Source organism: Eurosta solidaginis, chromosome 1, assembly GCF_040869045.1.
Source record: "Eurosta solidaginis isolate ZX-2024a chromosome 1, ASM4086904v1, whole genome shotgun sequence".
Taxonomy (NCBI): Eukaryota; Metazoa; Arthropoda; class Insecta; order Diptera; family Tephritidae; genus Eurosta; species Eurosta solidaginis.
The window spans coordinates 136,686,037-136,708,819 of NC_090319.1; the positions used below are offsets into that span (position 1 = coordinate 136,686,037).

The 22,783-nt window shown below is 41.7% G+C and overlaps 1 protein-coding gene across 1 annotated transcript in view; it reads right to left on the reverse strand.

Annotated features, from left to right (window-relative positions):
- Positions 1–11,674: 11,674 nt before the first annotated feature.
- LOC137236834 (transcription initiation factor TFIID subunit 12-like) overlaps positions 11,675–22,783 on the reverse strand; it is a 173,960-nt gene continuing 162,851 nt past the window's right edge. The window contains exon 2 of the transcript XR_010948660.1: positions 11,675–11,907. The gene's annotated coding sequence lies outside the window, so the exon portion shown is untranslated. The remainder of the gene's footprint in view (positions 11,908–22,783) is intronic.

Consider the following 22,783-nt stretch of genomic DNA (forward strand, 5'->3'; position numbering starts at 1 on the left):
ACGTCAACTTCATCTTTAAGCTGTATTAACTCAGAAACCTTTTTCTTTAATGCAAAAAGATAAAATTAATACGTTAATGAAAATAGCAAATTTTTGGTTGCATTATAAATATGGACGATATTTACTATCAAATCGTCACTACGCTGTTTTATTGTTTGAATTTCCTTTTCTTGCTGCTGAACTTTTAATTTCAGGTCCTCTCGTGCAGCATCTGATTGTATAAGGTCTTCTTTCATTCGATCGAGCTGTCACGAAGTTCAGAATAACGTACAGAACCAGCTTGAACTGGACCAAGTGATACACCATCATCACCAATTTGAGCAGTTGTATTTTCCAACCGATGAACTTCATGCTGCAGTTTATTAAGCTCTTGTTACATGTTAGATTTTTCTTCTATGAGTAAAATATGAAATTTAAAATAACTTTTTTTAAGTAAAACTCAATTCCACCAAATAGCTTTTTATCAGATTCAAAACACTTTTGAGCAAAGCATCTCGTTCTTCCTGCAATATTTTATAATCGATATTAGCTATACTTGACGAACTACCAGATGTACACTCTCCATGCTAAGTTGACTCAAGATCTTGCAGAGCTGGCATTATATTAGCTTGAAGTGATTCCACTAAGCACGTTATTTGTCGTATATAATCTGCTTGGCAGCACAATTTACTGCGCAACGTAGTACAACCTGTAAAAAACGCTCGAGCTCAGAAGGATCACATTTTTCGGAAATACGTTGAGCATCAGGTTGAGGAAAATCTGCTAATGAATAACTTAATACATCGCTGTAATAATCATATACTCCTTCAATGACTTTCTTTAATTGCTCATCGTCAAGCGCCAATTTATTCCTGTGTTTATTTTGGACAACCAAGCATCTGTAAACGTAAAAGGATTATTATAGTTTTTTCTCTTGAATTTCTCACACTTACCTGTACAAACGTCTGGAGCGAATTGGTGTAAGGCTTGTGCCAGAGCCACTCCATTGGAAAGTTCTCAACTTACATTGCCTATATTATGTGTATATTGACACACTTTTTTGAAAAAGAGCGAAATTATTTCGTCTTAAGCCAAACTTGCTAAGAATTTCAGAAAAGACGCCTGTATATTAACTTTTGTGATCGGCCATTTGTATTTTAATTAATAAGGGATTGCTTTATTTGGTTTCGAATGTTTTGACCAATTCTTAAAATTTGTGTGTGCTCGCCTATATCAATATCATTCACAGCAACATTATTTGCAGTTACACTTGGTTGGTTAAAAGGGACTTTAAATTCCATACATATGTTGTGTAGAGCTGCGCAAACGTTGGAAAACATTGCCACCTTTTGTGGGTCATATCCTCCGCGCTTATCGTTGCATAGTATTTTCCACCGCCCTTTGTAAATACCAATTGTTCTCTCACCATACATCTGGCTTTTGAGTGAATCGTATTAAATACACTCTCACTTTAATCGTCCGCAGGATTTCTGTATGCGGTTATACACCAAGGTTCAAGTGGATACCCGGAATGACCTAATTAAATGAAAGTAGAGAATAAATGCCCATAGTTCATACTAATTGACTAAAAAATACATACCAAGTAACAACGAATTATTGTTAGAATTTATTTCAAATTTCTCTTCAAGCATTATTCTTTCTTCTGATTGCTTCCATACAAAGGAATCATGTGCAGCCCCTCCATATCTAGCATTTATTGCATTAATTTTGTATTGTTGATTGCATATCTGCAGCAAGATACATTTATACGTATAAAATAATTCCTTTGACCATTATATTCTTCGAAGTTTATATTCTACTTACAATCATTACATTTAAACTATGAAATCCCTTGCGACTAAAAAACATATGTTCGTTTTCGCTGGGTTTCTGTAGGCCAATATGGGTACCGTCAATACATCCAATTACTGTAGGAGGGAAAAGTGTAGGCGCATCCAAAAAAAATATTTCATTTTCTCACTTCGTGGTATCTTATACTTCTCGTAGAACCATTCCATACAGCCAGCCAGACTTTCCGGTGTAAAACGGATATGTTCTGGACATATTTTTCTTTCTATTTCAGTCCCTACTCGAGTGCTCAATTTTGAAACCAACCTTTGACTCATTCCCATAAGATAATCGTTCCCTACCGCTCGCTGGTAACTGCCACTTCCAAGAAATTAAAGCGTTACGGCCAACTGGAGGATGGCCGGTGCAGCTGCTGAGGAATGGCAATTGAAATTTGTATTCCTCAGGACATAATTAAATGCTGCTTTATTAAGACGAAACCTTTTAATGAACCTAAAAATTAGCCAGTTAAATAAACAATTCGGTAACAGTTCCTAAATGTTGAAGTTACAGTGAAATTATAAACGAACTTACGCATTTTAAGACAAAGAAAGAGGATTGCTTTTGTCTTTTAGGTGCTGTCTTACAACCTTCTGGTCATGCCCATCTACGTCTTGGTCGGAACTTTCTAAAAAGAAAAGTAGTTCCGGCTCCATGGTTTCAACTCTAAAAAACTACAACATTAGTTTCCTTGATATTTCTTCGAGTGATAGAGCTTATTGGTTAGGGCGAAGTACTGTTATAACAAAAACTAGAAATTATCAACATCTGCATCCCTCCTGTCACCTGCTGCCCCAGTGTATACCGCCCTGAAATCAGCGCACAACTCACCGGAGAAAATTGCATAATTGTAGGCAGAGCCCACCACGATCTATGGCATTCTGATCTACAGACGGGCAGAAAGGCGAAATAGCGTTCTACTCGATAAAGGCGGACATCCCGTGCGTCTGGTAGGAAGCTGTCATTGCTCGGCAGAAATCTCAATCGTGTTGCAGGACTCGTTAACTGCGTCAACTGGCAGTCGATGGTAACGCTTCGCGTCGTTTTATTTCCGCCTGAAGAACATCGAAAATCCGGCCACATCGGAGGCCACAAATTTAGCGAGAGAACGTGACCTTATAAGGCAACACGACCACGCGACCCCCAAATAAGGGATATAAACCAACGCTTAAGATTCCTAGTGGATGAACACAAACGGGCGAAATGGGAGTAGCATTTAAAGAATTGTAACCTCTCTGCAGGTGTAGGTAAGCTATGGTCCACCGTAAAGTCCCTATCGAACCCGGCTATGACAAAATTTCCATCGTCTTTGGCGATAATTGCTGTCGGATGCGCTTTCTGCCGAGAATATGTAATGCATTCTACGGTTGACAAAGCCAGACGGCGGGCCAACAGATGCGCACACAAGCATAAACACAGCGCGTAACCAATTACCATTACCGCCAAAGAGATTTAAGATTATATCGTTCATGCTAAACCATCTAAAGCAGTAGGCCCAGATGGCATAGCCATGCCGATGCTCAAAAAACTAGGCAAAGAGGGATTTAATTTTCTAGCGCATGTCTTAAATCTGTCCCTGTCCTCTTTCGTCATTCCCGAAAAAAGGAAAATTGCCGGGTTGGTTCCGCTATTAAAGCCTGGAAAACCAGCTAACAGATTCTTATCATCCGATATATCTCCTATCGCCAGTAGCCAAGACACTTGAAGCCATTCTGCTTCCGTATTTCACTGCAAATTTGCGTCTTGCCAATCATCAGCATAGATTTCGAAAACTACATAGCACTACCATCGCGCTAAACGCATTTAACACGCAAAAATGTTGCTGATTAAAACAAATATCCCACCATTGGACAGTACTTGTTGCGTTAGACCTGTCAAAAGCTTTTGATACGGTCAACTACGGCACGTTACTGCAAGACCTGGAACGGTCCCCCTTCTTCCAAGTCTCAAAAGGTTGACCGCAAATTATGTCTGGTCGGCAAGCATCGGTGCACGTCAGGAACATAACATCTAAACCCAGAAGAATTAAACATCCCAACTTGCACAATAATGACCACAGGCCCAGGCCCACACATCGATCTATCCAGTTATTTCGCCTTGCCAAACCTGACATTGTCACCGACCAAAGCATCGACGACCTTATTTATATTATGGACGCGCCAAATGTCGAACACATTCAACATCGACGGTGATGGCATTACGCTACCGACTGTCTTACACCCAAAAATTTGGGGAGAATGCAACTGCAATTGTTCCTAACATATATAGCGCCATAATAAAATCTTAGAATCTCTTGCCGACATCACTTGGGGTAAAGACAAAAACGCTTATTACCACTTACAAAACAATTGGCCGGCCGCTTGCATGCTACGCGTCCCCGATATGGTCGCCAAGCTTAAAGGTTACTCACTGGAAGAAAATACAGGTATGCCAAATCACTGCCATCAGAACCGCTACGGGCTGTCTCCTTATGTCCCCAGAATACCACCTAAACAATGAGGCGAGAGTACTCCCCCATTAGGCACAGAAATGAAATGGTGAACAAACTGTTTCTGTTGAATATCAATCTCAACAGACATCTGATTGAAGAGGCCACACCGCCAGGGGCTTAAGAAGTCATCTCCGCAAGCACTATGAGGAAATACGGCACCTGAGAACACAACCGTATGAAGCAAAAAGCACAAGCAGGTCCTCAGTGATTTACGCAAACGCGCGTCGGACCTCTATGCCAGGAATTGTCCGGCGAACCCAGTTCTTAAGGAAAAATACCCAGAACTCAAAGAAGGGAAGCACACTCCCTGACTCAACTTCCATTGAATACTGTAACATGTTGATCTATCCAGATTCAACTCCGACATTAATAATGTATGTCCTGCTTGCAGTGTTTGCCTACATGGCATGTGAGTGGGCACACCTATTGGATGCGGCGAAGCATTGCTAAAACAACAGCAACAACAACCACGTAAAGGATGTCATTTTTATTACAATAACGAATAATTTACAAGAGGGGTGACTGCTAATATACTTCCAAATATATCGTGAGGTGGAAAATTACGCACCTTGACCCCTCTATCATTGATCCGAAGGCGGAAAAAACATATTTTTAGTCTATCAAAAGATATTCACGAAAAACCGAAAAAATACCCATAGTATTTTAGCGTAGTACAACTATATGCATGAACCGGCTTCGGTCGCGCTTATAAAATACTACCCCGGCTGGTGTTACACCTGTTTGGGGTCAATATTAAAACCGTGCAAAACCCCTTTATACACATTTTTTTTTACGTGAACACCATGTTCTTTGACGCCACTTCCGATATTGTTTGACGAGTATTAGCAGTCGACCCCTGGTGCAAATTGTTACATATAATATTTACATAAACAAAGAGTACATAAATCTCTATTATATGCATTAGGGGAATGTATTCCAGCATAAGCGGCACAGATTGGAATTTTCCCGCAGGTACAATTGTCTGGACAAACTACTTTTCGTTCCGGTAATTCTATACGACAGCATTACAGTCTTATTACACGTCCTAAAATATTGAGAAGGGTGTCAAGAGACTCGTTTTAGATCCATGATCGCGAATCTGAAAACGGAAGCTGACAAATTTGCCTTCGAGATTAGCACAAGTTGTTTTATTATTTTATTGATGAATGTGTCATGCTGCCGTATAGAATTGGACTACAATTCCATTCGTGTACCATTAACGATTTCGGACAATATTATTTTATTGAATTCATTAGGATTAAGTAAATTAAAATTGGTCCGAGCAAAAACTTAAAGCATCAGGAAAATTAAAAATTTAGTTTTGGCAACTAGGAGGAATTCTCTTCCACCGCTTTTTATATTTATTATTAATTGTGCACTCATCACTAGAATTACCTGCGTTAGTTTCTTTGTAAGCACTTTTTTTCCCTTTTAAAAATTGCTTAGGAATTTATTCCACAATGTAAATAAATAATTTTTCTTATTTACAAATAGAAGATGACATTTAACTGTCAAAATATCTATTACAAATCACTATTCAATCTATTACTCTGTCATAAATTACGATACGATACTGAACGTACCTCATAATACCAATATTGCCATTCGTACGATCAGTCACGTAATCTTTATTCGTACGATTGCCGTTTCGATCACGGAATATGTAATTTGAGCCCTGTTTTGCTAGGGTTGATGTTGAGGCCGCACGATGTTGCCCAGGTGTGCAGTCTGCTTAGCGCGCCCTGAAGGATGTCGCTTATCGTGGAGGGAAAAGCCCCCGAGACTGCAATGACCGCATCGTCTGCGTATGCTACTGCCTTAACACCATTCTTGTCGAGTTCGAGTAGTATCTCGTTCAGTGCAATGACCCAGAGTAGTGGCGAGAGGACCCCGCCCTGGGGTGTACCTCTACTCACTTTGCGGTTCATTGTCACTGAGCCCATATCCGCTTGTATGGTTCTGTTTTCCAGCATTGATTGAGTCCATCCACAGATGTGGTTGTCAACTCCGGCCCTTTGCAGGGCTTCCACAATTGGGCCGGTTTCGATGTTGTTGAAGGCGCCTTCTATATCTAAGAAATCTGCTAGTGTGAATTATTTGTAGTGTAGTGATCTTTGCACAAAAGCCGTTAGCTCATGGAGGGCGGTCTCCGTAGATCTACCCTTCATGTAGGCATGTTGTGCCTTTGACAGTTTTGTCCTATTATTATTGATCTAATATAGATATCCAGAAGCCTCTCAAGGACCTTGAGCATGAAGGATGTGAGGCTTATTGGCCAGTAGTCTTTGGCGTTTTCGTGAGTGCGTCTTCCCGCTTTTGGCAGAAAGATTACTTTTGTTTTTCTCCAGCTTTGTGGAATATAGGTCAGGGCGATGCTCGCTTTGTATACCTACCGTTTCCAGCCAGAGTATCATTGGATCACCTAGTTTTTGTAGCATTACGGATAATGCCATCCAGACCGGGCGATTTGAATGGAGAGAAGCCATTGATAGCAAACCTGATCTTTTCGCTGTCTATTATCCTGTCCAGTAAGCCCTCTGAGGGCTGAGAGTCCCTGCAGAGAGATTCTTTTACTGGTGCTAGATCGCATCCAGGGAAGTGAGTATTGATGAGTGTGCCCAGGGAGTCCTCTGCTGATTTTGTCCAAAGGCCTACCTCGCTTCTTACGAAGTGATTGTTGCGGTGTTCTTTGGACAGAATTTTACTCAGTCTGGAGGACTCGCGAGTGTTTTCTATTGAGGAGCAGAAGTATTGCCAGGATACAGCCTTCGCTACCCTTATAGATTTTTATATGCTTTGAGCGCCTACCTATATGGCTGCCACTCCTTGGTTGTAAGGCACTCTTTAAATGCCTTCCGTACTGTCGTTCTAAGTTCCCTAAGGTCCCCGCTCCACCAGGGTGGGGACTTCTTTTTACGAATACTAAATGGGTGCACTTGTTGTAAGAGGTAGTTATTGCTAGCTCTACCTTGCCGACTAGCTCATCGAGCTTTTGAGGGCAGTTTATGTTGGGTTCGCTTATTTCTAAAGCTGGCGTAGTTAGCCTTACAAATTTATACCACTTAGTTCTTCTTGGATTTCTATAGCGGTGAGTCTGGCCAGATCCATATCTGATGTCGAACAAGATCCAGCGGTGGTCCGAGAGGGAGGCTTTGTCTGACACTCTCCAGTTTTCCAATAACGCCGGGTCATCGTCGGTTGTCAAAGTTAGATCTAGGACTTCCTCCCAGCCCTGAAACCTGTCTGAACTAGGGAATATAAAAGTGGGTTTGTTGCCGCTGTTGTAAATACTGAGGTTGGAATTAAGAATAAAATGTAGAAGTGACTCACCCCTCTGGTTGGTTAAGGAGCTGCCCCATATCGTGTTTCTTGCATTGGCATCGCAGCCGATAATTATGCTGCACCCGCCGCTATTATTAATGAAGTTTTCCAGCTCTGGAGGTGGAGCCATCATGTCATGGGCCATGTAGGCCGAGACCACGTAGATGGCCTGGTTGGACACGCCCTCTAGCTTTACCACTGTTAGGTCTGCTGTGCTGTAATTTGAACATAAGAAAGCATTTTTTTGATTCAAATGCCTGCTCTTGGCTTACCTGCATCCGTTTTGTAGAACAGATTGTGTGTGCTGATGTTTAGCCCCCTGATTTCCTGATTGTGGACCAGGGCTCTTGAATTAGGCTGATGTTGATATCCTCCTCACCGAGAAGGATTTTAAGATTATCTGAAGCACTTTTAGAGTGCTGCAGATTAATCTGTATACACTTCGTGTTTTGTTGTGTTTCCGTCCTTGATGTTGACACCCTGCATCAGATTACCTGCCCCTTAAACTTCATCAGGGTCGTCTTCACCAGGGATTGTGTCGCCGCGGAACGCAATGGCGATTTTGTAGTCCGCCTTGGCCAGAGCCTCTAGGGACTCCTCGCAGATGGCCACCAGGATTGGTTTTCGACGGCGTTTCCTCTTTTATCAACTGCCATTCTGCAATGGCCGGAATGCTTCTGTTGTACAGTTTGATGCAGTCCAGCAACTCCTCTCCCGAGTCCTTCAGGGGGGGGGGGGAGCTAGATGCGCGCACGAGGTCTTTTTGGAACCTCTGAGGCAGGTATTAGCTTTAGCTGGAGGTTGTTTACCTCTCCGCTAATTTGTGCTACACACCTTGTCAGAAACTCCAACGGGACCTGGTCCGCGCACCTGATGATCCTGTATCCTCTCAGGGTCTCGGAGGAGTCAAAGACTGGGAGAGGTCCATTCGGGTTGTCGCGCACGTGCCGCATAGCAAGTTTCGACAAACCGACCTCGATCTCCACCCAGTTCTGTTGAATCGTTGCTGGCGATCGGCTGTCAGCATCTACCGTGGCCACTTGCAGGTGGTCTCTGGCGACTTCGCTGAAGTGTCTCCTGGATGTCTGTTTCGTGTCCGCCCGTTTGGGTTTCTTCGATACAGCCTCATTACTGTTTTCAAGGCAGGATATATTTCTCTTTTGAGAAACATCTCCAGCCGAGCTTGGTGGTCTTGGCTGTTGAGGAGTCGGATGCTCCCTTTGGAAGCGTTCGTACTCCTCCACCACCGACGTGACAGATGCGAAGTCCGCGGAACCGCTTGCGATCTCGCCAGTTTGTATCCTCCGTAAAGTATACAGCGCTCGCTGGTACCTATTACGCCTAATCTGTCCTTGGCTTTTCTTTTTCTCCTTTCTTTGGAGGCCTGAGTACTGTGGTTGGTACCACCAGCCTCCTTGGAGTTTGGAGTTGGTCCCTGGGTTCTGTGGTTGGTACCCATCTGGACCTTTTTTTCTGTTGTTGTTGTCACTGATTGCGCCTTTGGTGTACTGTGGATGGTACTACCGCAAGTGCTGTTTATCGTCTCCTGACTGGAGGCGAGAAGCGTCTCCTCTTCAGAGATCGTCGCATGTGGCAACGGGGCCTTTGAGTGTCAAAGTTCGTAGTCGTTGTCCTTATTCCGTCAGCGTTACGTCCGTTGCGGAGTCGATTATGTCCGAGTTTATGTTTTTTTTTGTTTATTAGTTATGTTTTCGTTCATGTTGGTCCCACGAGTAAGCCGGAAAGGGTTGGTCACTCGTCCGCAGAGCCGGTATGCGTTGAGAATGCACTTATACAACCGACCTTGTCCGGTCGTCGGAGCGGACAGTTCGGGATCAGCAATTCTAATAACCCACCCGCTGACCATTCATCCATCGGCACCTTGGATTGGGGCGGTGCTAGTGTGCAATCCTCCCCTCGCTTACAGTCGCAGGAGACGTAAACTTACCTGTTGAGATCTGTTTACAATCCCACGGTTGCAAGCCACGGGAGGCTTTCCTCTTAGTTCACCACCGTCTGTGGTTCTCTAATAGAGATATTCCACAGGCAGTCGTTTAAGCCCCCTCGCCAGCGACAAGGCGACCAGCACGAGGAGGTGCGGGGACAATAGTCCATCTCAATAAGTGTGTGCAATCTCAATAAATTACCTATCTTTCATCCTGTCGATAGAATTGATAAGTCCTTCAGGTGAATAAACATTTATAGAAAAGAATAGAATTGCGGTAATTTATTTCACATAACTTGAAAATCGTACATAAAATATTTAATATATGTGTATGTATTTTGTTTACATATTTTTAACCACCCCATGAATTTTCTACGCGCAGTTTTTTCACATCACTATTTTCATCAACCGATGCAGCATTGAATAATAAAGCGTGTGTCATTGCTGATTCTCCAAACATAAGTCGATCTGCATCGAATAATGCGGTTTGATGCTAATGGTTTGCTAACTTCACAACCAAACCAAACGGCTTCACCTGCTTTAAAACTTGCTGCTACAAGCTGTAATAATTTCTCGACGAGTTGAATATTGTATAATATTTGACGACCACCCCCAAGGTTGCCAAGAAAATATACACGTTTGATCATCAGGACTAAATGGGCGTGGGTCATTAACTAGACAAACTATCTACCAAACTAAATACTGGTTATATTTAGTTTTCGTGGATCCACTTAGGGTTTTTTTTGTTTGAAAGAGCGGTTGAAGGCCGCCAGCGTAGAAAGATGTTCTGCGTACAAATTTATTTATTTATTTGTTTGTCGACTACAAAGTTGCACTGCTTGACACAACAATTGACGTTTCTAATACATTCGCCTAACACCAATCCAAAGATTTTGACAATCTGAACTAACATATTTTGTTGTTGTACAGATGAGCCAACCATACAGTTCAACCATGCGTGGAAGCTACAATTAAATCTAACCACAAACATTTTTGGCATTTTGTCAAATCTAAAAAGGCAGGTGTTGGGGTGCCTGCAACTGTATTTCTGTATGATAAACTGGCTAACTCTCCCATAGCCATTGTAATTTGTTTGCCGAATTTTTCCAATCCAACTTCACAATTGATGAAGTAGTTTCACCAAATGATAATAGGCAACTTTGAATTTTGGCGATCTGCGACTTACCTCCAATGACATTATTAATACCGGACTGAAAAACTCTACTCAAACTGATCGAGACGGATTAAGCGTTGTCCTCTGCACAAATTGTCCTGCTATCGTCCCCCTAATGGTAATTTTTAACCAATCCCTTAGCTCCGGGATCTTTGCGGATGCCTGGAAAATTGCGGATATTACCCCAATCTTCAAAAAAGGAAAGAAAAATGATGTTTCAAACTATAGGCCCATATCTAAGTTATCTATTATTTCTAAACTCTTCGAAGGGATTGTTAATGAAAAAAATATTTCGCAGTGAAACACTTTATTCTGCCAAATCAGCATGGTTTTGTTGTTGATCACTATTTTAGCAGTGTTTAGTGAATATTGCTTGGATGCGTTCTCATCTAGCCATCAAGTGGACTGTATCTACACGGATTTCTCCATGGCATAGATGCTGTATGGTATCAATCGAGGGTGTATCCGTCAAGCTTTTTACTGCCACCTCTGCGAACCCCAATTGAGTATCCTATGTCTTCTTCTTTTAATTTTGTTTATTAAAGATATTGGCAATTGTTTCACCTCGGCAAAGTTCTTACTCTATGCTGATGACCTAAAAGTCTCAAAACCTCATACTTTTAAGGTAGCCCTCGTATTTCTTTTTGTTCAATAATGTTAACAGAGGTGGTCGAACGGTTTAAGCTACTAAAACATCGCACAGATAAATAAACCGTTCGACAACAACCGGTGCCAACATTTTATAAGTTTTTCTGCCACTTGGATTTTGATTGCTTACCGATCGCACGCAGCCGTCCTGTTCCAGAATTTACAAGGTAACCTGTAATTAAATATGTATATATGTACATATATTAAGCAAAAGATTTATAGTTATTAAAGATCAACTTTTATACTTTAAATTAATACCAATCTTTTTATTATTTCGTTTCTTTGAAACTTGACCGTTAAAACGTCCCAAGTTTTTGGTTTGCGTCAAGACGTTTGGTCCTTCGGTAATTTGCAGTTCCAGCACCAGTGGAAATCTTTGCAAGCCAACCGAGAATCTGAATTTTGGAGTCCAGTTCTGATTAAACGAATTACCAGCGGCTGACTTTTTAAAACAAGGCGTAACAGCAGCAGTTTTTCATCAATGTACACAATCCCCAACAACTACAATAAAATTAAAAGTAAGTGGTTTTAAATTATCAGTGCGCACATAAATAGGTTTATATAAATAATTAAGTAGTAAAGTGAAAAAATTTTTGTGAAAATTAAAAGGTGAAACGCGAGTGTTTTGTGATTTTAGAGAACAAGAATTTGTACAAGTAACCCTTTCGATCATCAGGTATCTCCCCCACCAGTGGTAAGGAATACTTAACACGGCTTAAGGGTCTTCAGACTTCAGAAACTTGCTCTTCATATTCTGTTCACTTCCCACAACAACAATACTGCGCGGTGGTCGTAGCCCCACTTTAATTACAATTTGCACGGCAAAACATTTTGTAACACAAAATCACTTCACCGTTTCCATTTTCATTATTTTTCGGTAATTAAATTTTACAAAACTTAATTATTTTGCAAAATAATATACATACAAGTGATTTAGTGAACATAACAAACTTTTTTTTAACATAAGTAAATTGCAGTGTTTTTATACAAATAGCTCCTTTTGACTATCAGGTATTACCCCCCACCAGCGGTAAGGGGTACCTGACACAGCTTAAGAGTTTTCAGAGTTACACAAAGTCACACATTTGTACAATTAGTGTTGTTGGAATTAGCACAATATAAGTTGCAAGCAGTTTCTTGCGGAGATTACCTAAATCCCATATATTTTTTTTCTTCTCTGTACTTGCACTTAGGCTCTAACATTCCACAAACAACAACACTACACTGTAGGGCATAACCTCACTTATTTTCCTTTTGAATCGTAGCATTTGAAATTACACAAAGTTTGTTCACAAAATCACTTCACGTTATTAAATTAAATACTTTTTAAAGAAACAAAATTTATTTTGGGAAAATAGCTTGAAAGATTAAGCTTAGTGCTTGCATTTGTAGCAGTAATACACATGTACATAATTCACGTTTGGTTGGCGAGCAATTATTTTTTAACATAATCAGCCCAATTCTAAACGAAAATTCCTGCGAGTTTTTTCCCTTCTGTAACGACAGCCTTTCATCATAAGCACTGGTTCGAATGAATCGTAGCCTGTATCTGTGACTACGTGTGATGTGTCTAGGTTCGGTTGTTGGCCGCAATGTTGCAATGACTGTCGCAACAGCACAATGGCAACATTGTGTCTGGAGTAGACGGCGTAGCAACATTGCTGATGATGTAGCAACAAGATACGAACTAAATATCTGTATCTGTGTAGGTGTTAGTTTGTGTACGCGCTTAAGTGTATGAATGTATGGACGTGTGAATGAATCAGTGTGAGCGGTCCAGGCACGAATGCTATGTATCTATGTGTTTGCGTTGTTTTGTTAAGTATGGTAACGTTAGTTTGTATAAGCCGTTTTTGTTGGAACATGTGAGTGTATTATTGCGCGCACGCATAAACGAAAATACGGGAAAGCCGAGAAGAAAGTATGTATAGGTGAAAGTTGTCCGTTTCTGGATAACGTTCTGTGCCACGGCGGTGGCTATAAAAGGGCATCAAGCTAGGCAACGGGCAAACGTTTTCTTATAACAGTGCCCAGTGCAGTGCAAGTGAAGTGAAGTACCAAGTTAGTAAACCTTTTAAAATCTTTAAAAATTTTTAGTGCGCGTGATTTTAAAACGGCAAGAAATCTCCGCGAAAAGTTTTTAGTGCTTCAAGGCTTACACGCGCCCTAATCCGGCAGTTTATTCGGGTCCCGCCATCAAAATTTATGGTACCAGGTAAGTGTAACTTTTTGTGTTTCACCTCCCCCTCTCAAAATCTGGCATGCCCACTGGGAAGTTAGCTTCTATATAGCCAAGTTTCAAAGCAAGCCGAAAGTAAACTTGCATGCATAGCTCTACATCCCCATATATATGTATATAAGTATGTAGGTGAGGAAATAAAGCAGGAAAACAAGTAGGCATACGTTGGTAGAAAGGCATACGTTTCTTAAATAATTTTTCTTTTCTATGTAAATAATACGTTTTTTCCTTTTTTTTGGCAGATCGCTTCAAATTGGCGGAAATTGCGCACTGGGCACTAGCATCGAAGCAAAGGTGGCTAAAACCCGGATTTGTTGGCGCAACAAGACCCAAATTGGTGGCGGTCAACACAACAACCAACAACAGCCACAACAACATTTTTCACATTATTTAGCGTACCACAGCAAGAACCACGACTACACTTTGATTTGCCAGCGTACATCATTTTTATGCGGACGCAAACCGCCCCAACAACACTCCTTATTGCCAACAAAGCGGCCTCAACAACCACAACAATTACAACAAATTTTGGTCACACGGCAACTGCACAGTATCTTCAGCAGCCACACATAGAACGAGATAAATGGTAAAAGATTTTTGATTGGTAGCAACGCAACGCCATCAGACACATGCACATATACAGCGGTTCAATCAAACAACAGCAGAAAATACAAGGATCTGGTAATATCAAGAATACAATTTTTCACCGGCGCATCGGACCGCAACAACAACAGCCACGGCACCGCGTAAAATAAAATATTTGGGGAACAACAAACGACATCAAATGGTCAAAACTGGCAACATTGAAGGCGGTAGCGGCAACCATCAATAAGAACAATGACACCTGGATTTTATAAATACATATGTGTTTTTGATATTTTGTTATTTTTTCACTAATAGATTTTTTTAATGCCTGTGAGACTAGTAGGATTAACCGCTCATACACAGAAATCTAATAGGAAAGTGGAGGGCAAAAGACGAAAGTTAGGTTTTGTTTGAGACATTTTTCTTTTACTTCTTTCTTTTTGCTCTTGGCATTAAAAATTTTTCGAAACTCGCGGTAGTTTCAATTCCTTGGTTTTTGTACATTTTTCTCAACGTTTTGTTCGTCTTTTCGTTAATTCCTCTTCACACATAATCCTTACCATCTTTTTGGTACATTACTTTTCAAGTTTCTTTTGCATGGTTACTATCTTCGACAGACAGTAGCAACTAAGTGCAAATTAAGCAGTTTCGAAAGGTTTTCTTTTGCTTCCACTTTACTTTTTTTGTAAAAACATTTAAAAGTATTTATAGTTTTGGTGCTTGGAACCTTAGCCAATACACCCCCTTCCCAAATTCCGGCACTGGCCCGGAAATTACCTTGCATTATCCCTGGGGTCACATAATGTGAAAGGCCTTCTCGAGGCTTTTCTCCGCGGTACTGGGAACTTCACGCCACAATAACTCGGACAGGAGCAGCTTTATACATTTTCTTTTAGGTTTTTTTTTTTAATTTTTTTACCACTGAAAAAAAAAATCGACCAAAATTTCATTGCCACGTTTTTGCTTAATCGCCATGATCATTTTCACACTTCACATTTAATGAGCAGAACTAACTCAATGTCCAAGATCACAAGCGAGTGATCTGGCTGAGTATTGAGAAAAAAGTTGTGTGCTGGATAAATGTATGTGCATTGAGCATATATGCTTTGAGTGTTTTTCTCTTTACAGCTCGCGGACTCAACTTCATGCAGGCACCTCCAACGGAGTGAGTAACACGGTGAGTGACAATATTGTACATTTGGAGAAGTAGATATGCACGTATGAATGTATGTATATATATTGCCAGTAAATTCCTAGGCTTGCAAAATTATAAGAGAAATTGGTGATAAAAGAAATCAGAATAATGTATGTGCATGCATGAAAACGTCTCAAACATATATTTGCACCTACATACTTTTTCTATTACTTTGATGACCTACTTCTGCTTTGTAGAAAATTTATTTCGGATTTGTTTTGATTATTGAGATAGGTCAGGGAAGAGGGTTTCACCTTTTTCGCGTTTTATGTTTTTTTTTGCTTTGGCTTGCCGACCTTACGAGCATTTGAATATCTGCATCTCTAGGATTTTGAATTAACCTCTAGTAGCAGCTGTATATTAGGGTGGGTCAGAAACCAAGTGGGATTGTACTTTTAGGATTTCATATCTGCTTCTATATCTAATTTATAATTGAAATTGAACTTGAATTACTTCTAGTTATAAGTTAACTTAGATTAAGTTTTTGGATTCTTTGTAAATTTTTTTTTTATTTAAGCCAATCGATAGTAAGGATAGGGGCATTAGTATTAGGGAGAATTACTGAAAAATTAAACCTAGGCTATTTAAATTTTCTTAGAGTCATAGTTTACCTATACATTTTTCTTTTCGTTATCTGTACTGATTGTCTTAAACATAGCTGAGTAGAGGTTCGGAAATATCTGAATTGTTAATAAATTATAAGGAATGTATGGATGAAAACATAGGTTTTTAAATAATGCAGGGCTAAAGTTTTAGGTTTGGTGTTGGTGCTGCGCTTGCGCGTGGCAAGGTTAGGTGAAGGTGAGTAATAGGGAAAAATGACTTATTGACGGACGGGCAGACTTATGTCAGGTTTGGGGGCGCTGTAAGGAAATAGGAGTCAGCACAGCGCCCATGGTTCAGCGCAAGTTGTGCTGAAGAGGGAGGGTAGACTCCACCTGACAGGACAGGCCTTCACCTTTTTCTCCCCTATGCTTTCCCCTCTATAATGTTGTCCCTCACGTCTATTTCTATCTGTTTCAGCTTTTCTTTCCAACACATATGCAGGTATGAACCCTTCTTGTTCATGGGGCTGCGGGTGAGGTCGGTGGTGCAATACCCCGCCCAAGACGACGAGCTAGCCTGGGCCCGCAAGCATACTTGCTTGCCGCCGCTCCGCACCACCCAAACAGTCAGCCACGTAACAACGGCGCCCAACGCTTAATAGCCCGATGACCTTTTATTTCATTCAGTTAGTTAGTTATTTCGTATCTTAAATTCCAAACTACCATTTTCTTTTGATTACTAATTTCCCATTTGTTACTTTTAAATTTCTTAATCCGTTGTTTTACTTTCCTTCCTTAGTTCTTTTTTATTAGATCCTTCTTATCCTTACGCTCCCAATCCCTATTTCCTTCTTCCGACTTAGTACAGGGGCAGTCATGATGGCAACGCCGACTGGGCTCGCCTGGTCGACATATGTCATCATGACAAAGGTATAGGGAGAAGCCGAGTGGGCATGCCAGGGTTCCTTCTTCTAGTTTCTACAACTGGACTAAGTGGTATCGGGTATGACACTCAGCTAGAAGACGGACGTTAGCAGGAGGTCGTGGCGAGCTGTTCAAGCTACCTTACCGGGAGTCCAGCATTCCCGGTAAGTGAGGTTTACAGTCGTCGCCACGATATTTAGGAGTAGGAAGTGTGGCATCCACACTTAGGAATAAGTTCTTGAACGTGAAGTGCCACACTTCCACGGACAGCATGACGACTGACTTGATATTAGATACATAGATACGGACTTATCACCTTCGCCAAGGCAGCACCAAAAACACCGACATTAATATTTCTCATTTTTTCATCGTAATTAAAATTCCACTCAAAACGTTTGTGCAGTACAAATTTTAATTTGCAAGAGATAAAAGCTAATAATTTTATTATAGTTTCCTATTAGGGGTTTTGAATAATACCCTTTACATTTCTAGTTGACCTGTTTGGTATACATATGTATATATACACAAAATTCTACAAGTTATTAACAAGGTACGCATACGAGATTGGATACATTTGTGGGATAAATGATTTCCACATCTAATTAAACGTTTATTCAACTTCAAACTGTACGTTTATTTGTCAATAAAATCAAACTTAAAACTAGTGTTTAAGTTTAACTTCTTTGCATGTACCTATGGGCTCACTACTTGCCACTTTTCTTTTACTTTGATTTCAATTTAAACACTTACACCTTTTTTCCTTTAACAAATTCACAATTTTTAAAATGCAAATTACAATTTTGGGTTCGAAAGAATCCACAAATGTGCGCGCGCTCAACGACAACTGACCAACTCCGTTTTGCCGCTGACCGTTGAGCCTTTGGTTTTTTACTTATTTACGTATGTATATGTACATATGTATACTTAAGGTACGTACATGACAAAGAAGCGGTATTTTTCCAATTTGATTTAATATATTTTACATTAGGGCGTTCGAATTTATGATATAAAAATTCTTAGCTGAGTATGGATTTACAGATGAGTATGAATTTAAGGTAAGTATATGTATATATGTATTTTAGTTCATAAAATTAGTTCATTGGCTATATATACATACATATATGAATAGTTAATTTTTATAGAATTCTGGTAAGTATAAGAGTAGATGTATATATAAAATTTGACACTAATCATATTTTAAAATTCAATTAAATTTTCTTCCTCCATGTCTTCAACATGGCGCCGGGCCTGCGAAGTGGACGAATGCAGGAGTTCTTGAAGCTGATCGAGCGTACTCTTCGCTTGGTTGACTAACTTCCTCAGACTACGTTGGTTGGAGCTGCGGCTCTGTAAGCGCGCCGCTGGTCGTTCAATTACACGCTGCCAGGTTCTTCCACGTCGATCATCACGCCTATGGCGTATGGGTGGTGGAGGTGTCGGACGTCGATTACGTGTTGCTGTTGCAATAGTAGGCCGATGCAACAGCGTGTGATGAGCTCTGCCACAGTGGCGGCAGCTGCCGGTGGAGGTGCACGCCCCTGTGGTGTGAGATGTGGCTATGCAGTAGCGATGGACGCGTGCAGACTCATATCGCTCTGCTGGAGTCATGGCCAAAAACGCATGGCAATGGCGCAAAGAGTGGGGGCGGCAGCACAGCCTACATTTTCCGCGTTCCATTATGAGCTCTGTGGAGAAATTTGAGAAAAAAGAAAAAAAAGAAAACGAAAACGAAAACAGAGGAATTAGCTGTGATATTAAAAGAGAAGGGTGGCAAGGGGATTTGGAGGGATAGGGCACAGGACGCGTGTGAGAGGGGGCTATGACATGGGTAGTAAACATATCTTTATAATGTCTGCTGGAGTCATGGCCAAAAACGCATGGCAATGACGCAAAGAGTGGGGGCGGCAGCACAGCCTGCATTTTCCGCGCTCCATTATGAGCTCTGTGGAGAAATTTGAGAGAAAAGAAAAAAAAAGAAAACGAAAACAGAGGAATTAGCTGTGATATTAAAAGAGAAGGGTGGCAAGGGGATTTGGAGGGATAGGGCACAGGACGCGTGTGAGAGGGGGCTATGACATGGGTAATAAACATATCTTTGTAATGTTGCGCCTAATTGTGCCGTTCTGGGTGTGAATGTCGACGACGCGAACATTCTCGTCAGGTCCTAGGTGTAGGTTTAAAATTCGACCTAGTCGCCATTCGTTGGGAGGCAGAAGGTCGTCTTTGATGACGACTAGGTCCCCTACCTTGACGTTGGTTTCTCGGGCCTTCTATTTTTGACGTCTATGCTATTCCTTTAAATATTCATTTTTCCAGTGATTGCTGAACTGATGGTGAAGGACTCAGTTTTTGCCATCGGTGGAGGAGGCTAAGATTGTCGGGATTGGGTTCTGGGAGAGAAAAAGTGGCCTGGGGTTAAGACGAGTAAATCATGGGGGTCTTCGGACATTGGATAGAGCGGTCTAGAATTGAGGACCGCTTCAATTCGAACTAGAAGTGTCGAGAACTCTTCAAACGAGAATTTATGGTTTCCGGCAACTTTGCGGAAGTGTATTTTGAAGCTCTTCACTGCTGCTTCCCAGATACCGCCCATGTGAGGACCGTAAGGGGGGATGAACTGCCAAGAGAGGCCATGTAGAGCGTATTTGTCGGCTATGTCCGAGGCGGCTTCACTTAGAAAAGACGATAGTTCTTTCTGAATTGCTCGTTGAGCCCCGACGAACGTTTTTCCATTATCTGACATCATCTTATGAGGCAGGCCGCGGCCACCGGCAAAGCGAGCAAAAGCGGCTCTAAATGATTCCGTTGTTAGGTCCGAACAGGCTTCTAGGTGAATAGCCTTGGCAGAAAAGCAGACAAACACACAGACGTAAGCCTTTGTGTGGGAGGCTCGACGTAGTGGGGATGTTTTGACGAGAAACGGGCCGGCAAAATCGACACCTGTTGTGTGAAAGGGTAAGGTATATGTCGTCCTTTCCGCTGGTAGAGCAGCCATTATCTGCGACTTCATCTTTTGCTTGTACACCGTACATGGCTTGCAATTAGAAATACAGGATTTTATTTTGAGCTTTAATTTAGGGATGTAGTATTCTTGTTGTACCATTCGGACCATGAGTTGTTTTTCTGCATGGAGAAGCGTTGAGTGTAGGAAATTGAGAAACAGTATGCAGAACCTGGAAGTTTCCGGAATTATTATAGGGTAACGCTCGTTGTCGCTCATAGGCGCCTTACTGAGCCGCCCTTGGCGTCGAGCATGGGATTCAGGGTTAAGAGAGAGCATTTTTTACTTATGGGTTTCGATGCTTTTAATAGTGAAATCGTGTCTCCATAATGCATTTGTTGCGCTTGGAGGATGAGGCGTTCCTTTGTGTGTGTTAATTCTGCGTGAGAAATCGAGATTGTCGGGGGGATTGGGAGTCCTTTTGCCTCATAGGAGGAGAAACGTTCCAGCAGATCGATGCTCTCTGTGGTGTGAAGAGTGACGAAGGGTTTTTCTTCTAGGAGGGGGGGGGGGGGGGGTCGGTTTAGGCGTGGTGTTTGGCCAGATCTGAGAGGGCTAGACTAACCAATCTGGTCCGTTCCACCAGAGTGGGCAGTCGACTAAGTCTTGTGGCCGACATCCTCGAGTTCCTAGATCAGCTGGGTTGTCCTTGCTGGCTACATGTTTCCACGTCGCGTTGTTTACATTTTTGATGATCTGAGAGGTGCGGTTTGCAACGTAGGTTTTCCACATATGGGGTGGCTTTTCTAGCCATGCTACCACTATTGAAGAATCCGTCCATAGCGTTAGTTCATGAGGTGGTAGGTTTAGCTGAAGTCGAACTTGTTTTATTAATTTAGAGAGAAGAACTGCTCCGCAAAGTTCCAATCGAGGGAGACTGACCGTTTGTAAGGGAGCGACTTTACTTTTCGCCACAAGCAGGTGACAAGCGTAGACGTTTGGAGATTGCTGTGTTCTTATGTATACACAGGCGTAGAAGGCTTTTTCAGAGGCGTCTGAGAAACCGTGTAATTGAGTGGGTATGTCGGGGGAGAGTTGAACCCAACGGGGAATTTTTATGTCGCTTATTGCCGTGAGGTTTTCGTGAAAAGCCGTCCATTTTTGAAGAGCGCCGGCTTTTACTTCTTCATCCCAGTCAGTTCCCTCCATCCATAGTTGCTGCAGTAGGATTTTTGCTGTGATCATAATTGGCGATAGCCATCCTGCCGGGTCGAAAAGTTTCGCTACCGCCGACAGAATTTGCCTTTTCGTTCGCGAATTATTCGACGGACTGGGGTCGTAGGAGTACGTGAAGGAATCTGTAAGGGCATTCCATCTTATTCCAAGCGTTCTGGTGGAGCTGGAGTCCTGGAATTTGAGGAAATCTATGTCCAAGAGATCTGAGTGGGATATGCCTTCGAGTAGTTTTGTGTGGTTGGCCGTTATTTTTCTGAGAGGGAATCCTCCCGATTTGAGCGCTTCGATGACTTGGGTCATGGAGTCGAGTGTGGACTGTATTTCATATCCGTCGGTGAGGATGTCATCTACATATGTTTCATGCAGAAGTACATTGTTGGCGAGCGGGTATTCTTCTTTGGTGTCTTCTGCTAATCGGCGGAGTGTTCTAATCGCGAGATAGGGTGAGCAGTTGATACCAAAGGTGACTGTTTTTAACTTGAAATCTTCAAGCTTGGAGTTAGAAGATCTACGAAAGAGGATTCGTTGATAATCTTGATCTTCTGGGTAGACGATAATTTGGCGGTACATTTTTTCTATGTCACCGCTGAAAACAAATTTATAGAGGCGCCACTGTAGGATTATCAGCATTAAGTAATTTTGAAGTGTGGGGCCGGTGTGTAATATGTCATTCAATGAGTTTCCGGAGTGAGTTGGATTGGAGGCATTGAAGACTACTCGTACCTTTGTGGTTTTACTATCGGGTTTTATAACCGCGTGGTGGGGCAAATAGAAGAAGTATTTGCCTTTGTTAATAACTTCGCGAGGTGAAGTTGGCTCCATGTGGTCCAGAGTTAAGTATTCTTCTAATACTTCAGAGTACTTTTCTCTTAACTCTGATTTTTTCTCTAGAGTTCTTTCTACGCTGATATATTGCTGCCGAGAGCTATAGTTTCGGGAAAACCTTGTTTGAAGGGGGGTTTGACCATGTATCTACCGTCTCCTTTCCGAACGGTGGTTTTTTTGTACAGCTCTTCGCAGAATGTATCATCGTCTGTTATGGATGAAGAAGTTGGAACCTCTTCTTGTTCCCAGAATCTTTTGAGCAGTTCATTTAGAGAATTATCTGGATTATCGATTACCTGGGTGGAGAATTCCGAAATTTGTTCGTTAACCGGACCACTTAGTATCCATCCAAATATTGTTTGTTGTGCGATAAGAGTTCCTGCCACGTTAGTTTCCAGGCCGTTTAGCAGAATTTGAGGGATTACATCACTACCAAGCACCATATCAATTCTTGTTGGGGAGAAGCAATTGGGATCTGCCAGAGATAGTGAAGAGAACTTCTGGAAGTCCACGTTTTTGGCTTTGAATGATGGCAAGAAGTGAGTTAATTTCTGCAGGATTATCGCATGAGTTGGGATTTGAGTTGCTAAGTCGTCTGAGCAAATAGTCATCAGACAAGTCTTATTTGAATTCTGGACTACGCGTCCGCCCATCCCTGATATTTGGTAACTGCTTTTTTGTGTGGGTAGACCAAGTAGCTTTTGTATACGCGAGGACACAAAAGTGTTTTCGGAGCCTTGGTCTATTAGTGCGCGGAGCTTGAATATTTCTCCTCGGTGGAGAATGGGAACCATCGCGGTTGGCAGTAAGGTTTTTTCCTTGCCGCTAGCGAAGTGAGAGTAAACATTATTCTCATTTTGAGAGGTTGAGGCTTGATTTTGTGCTGC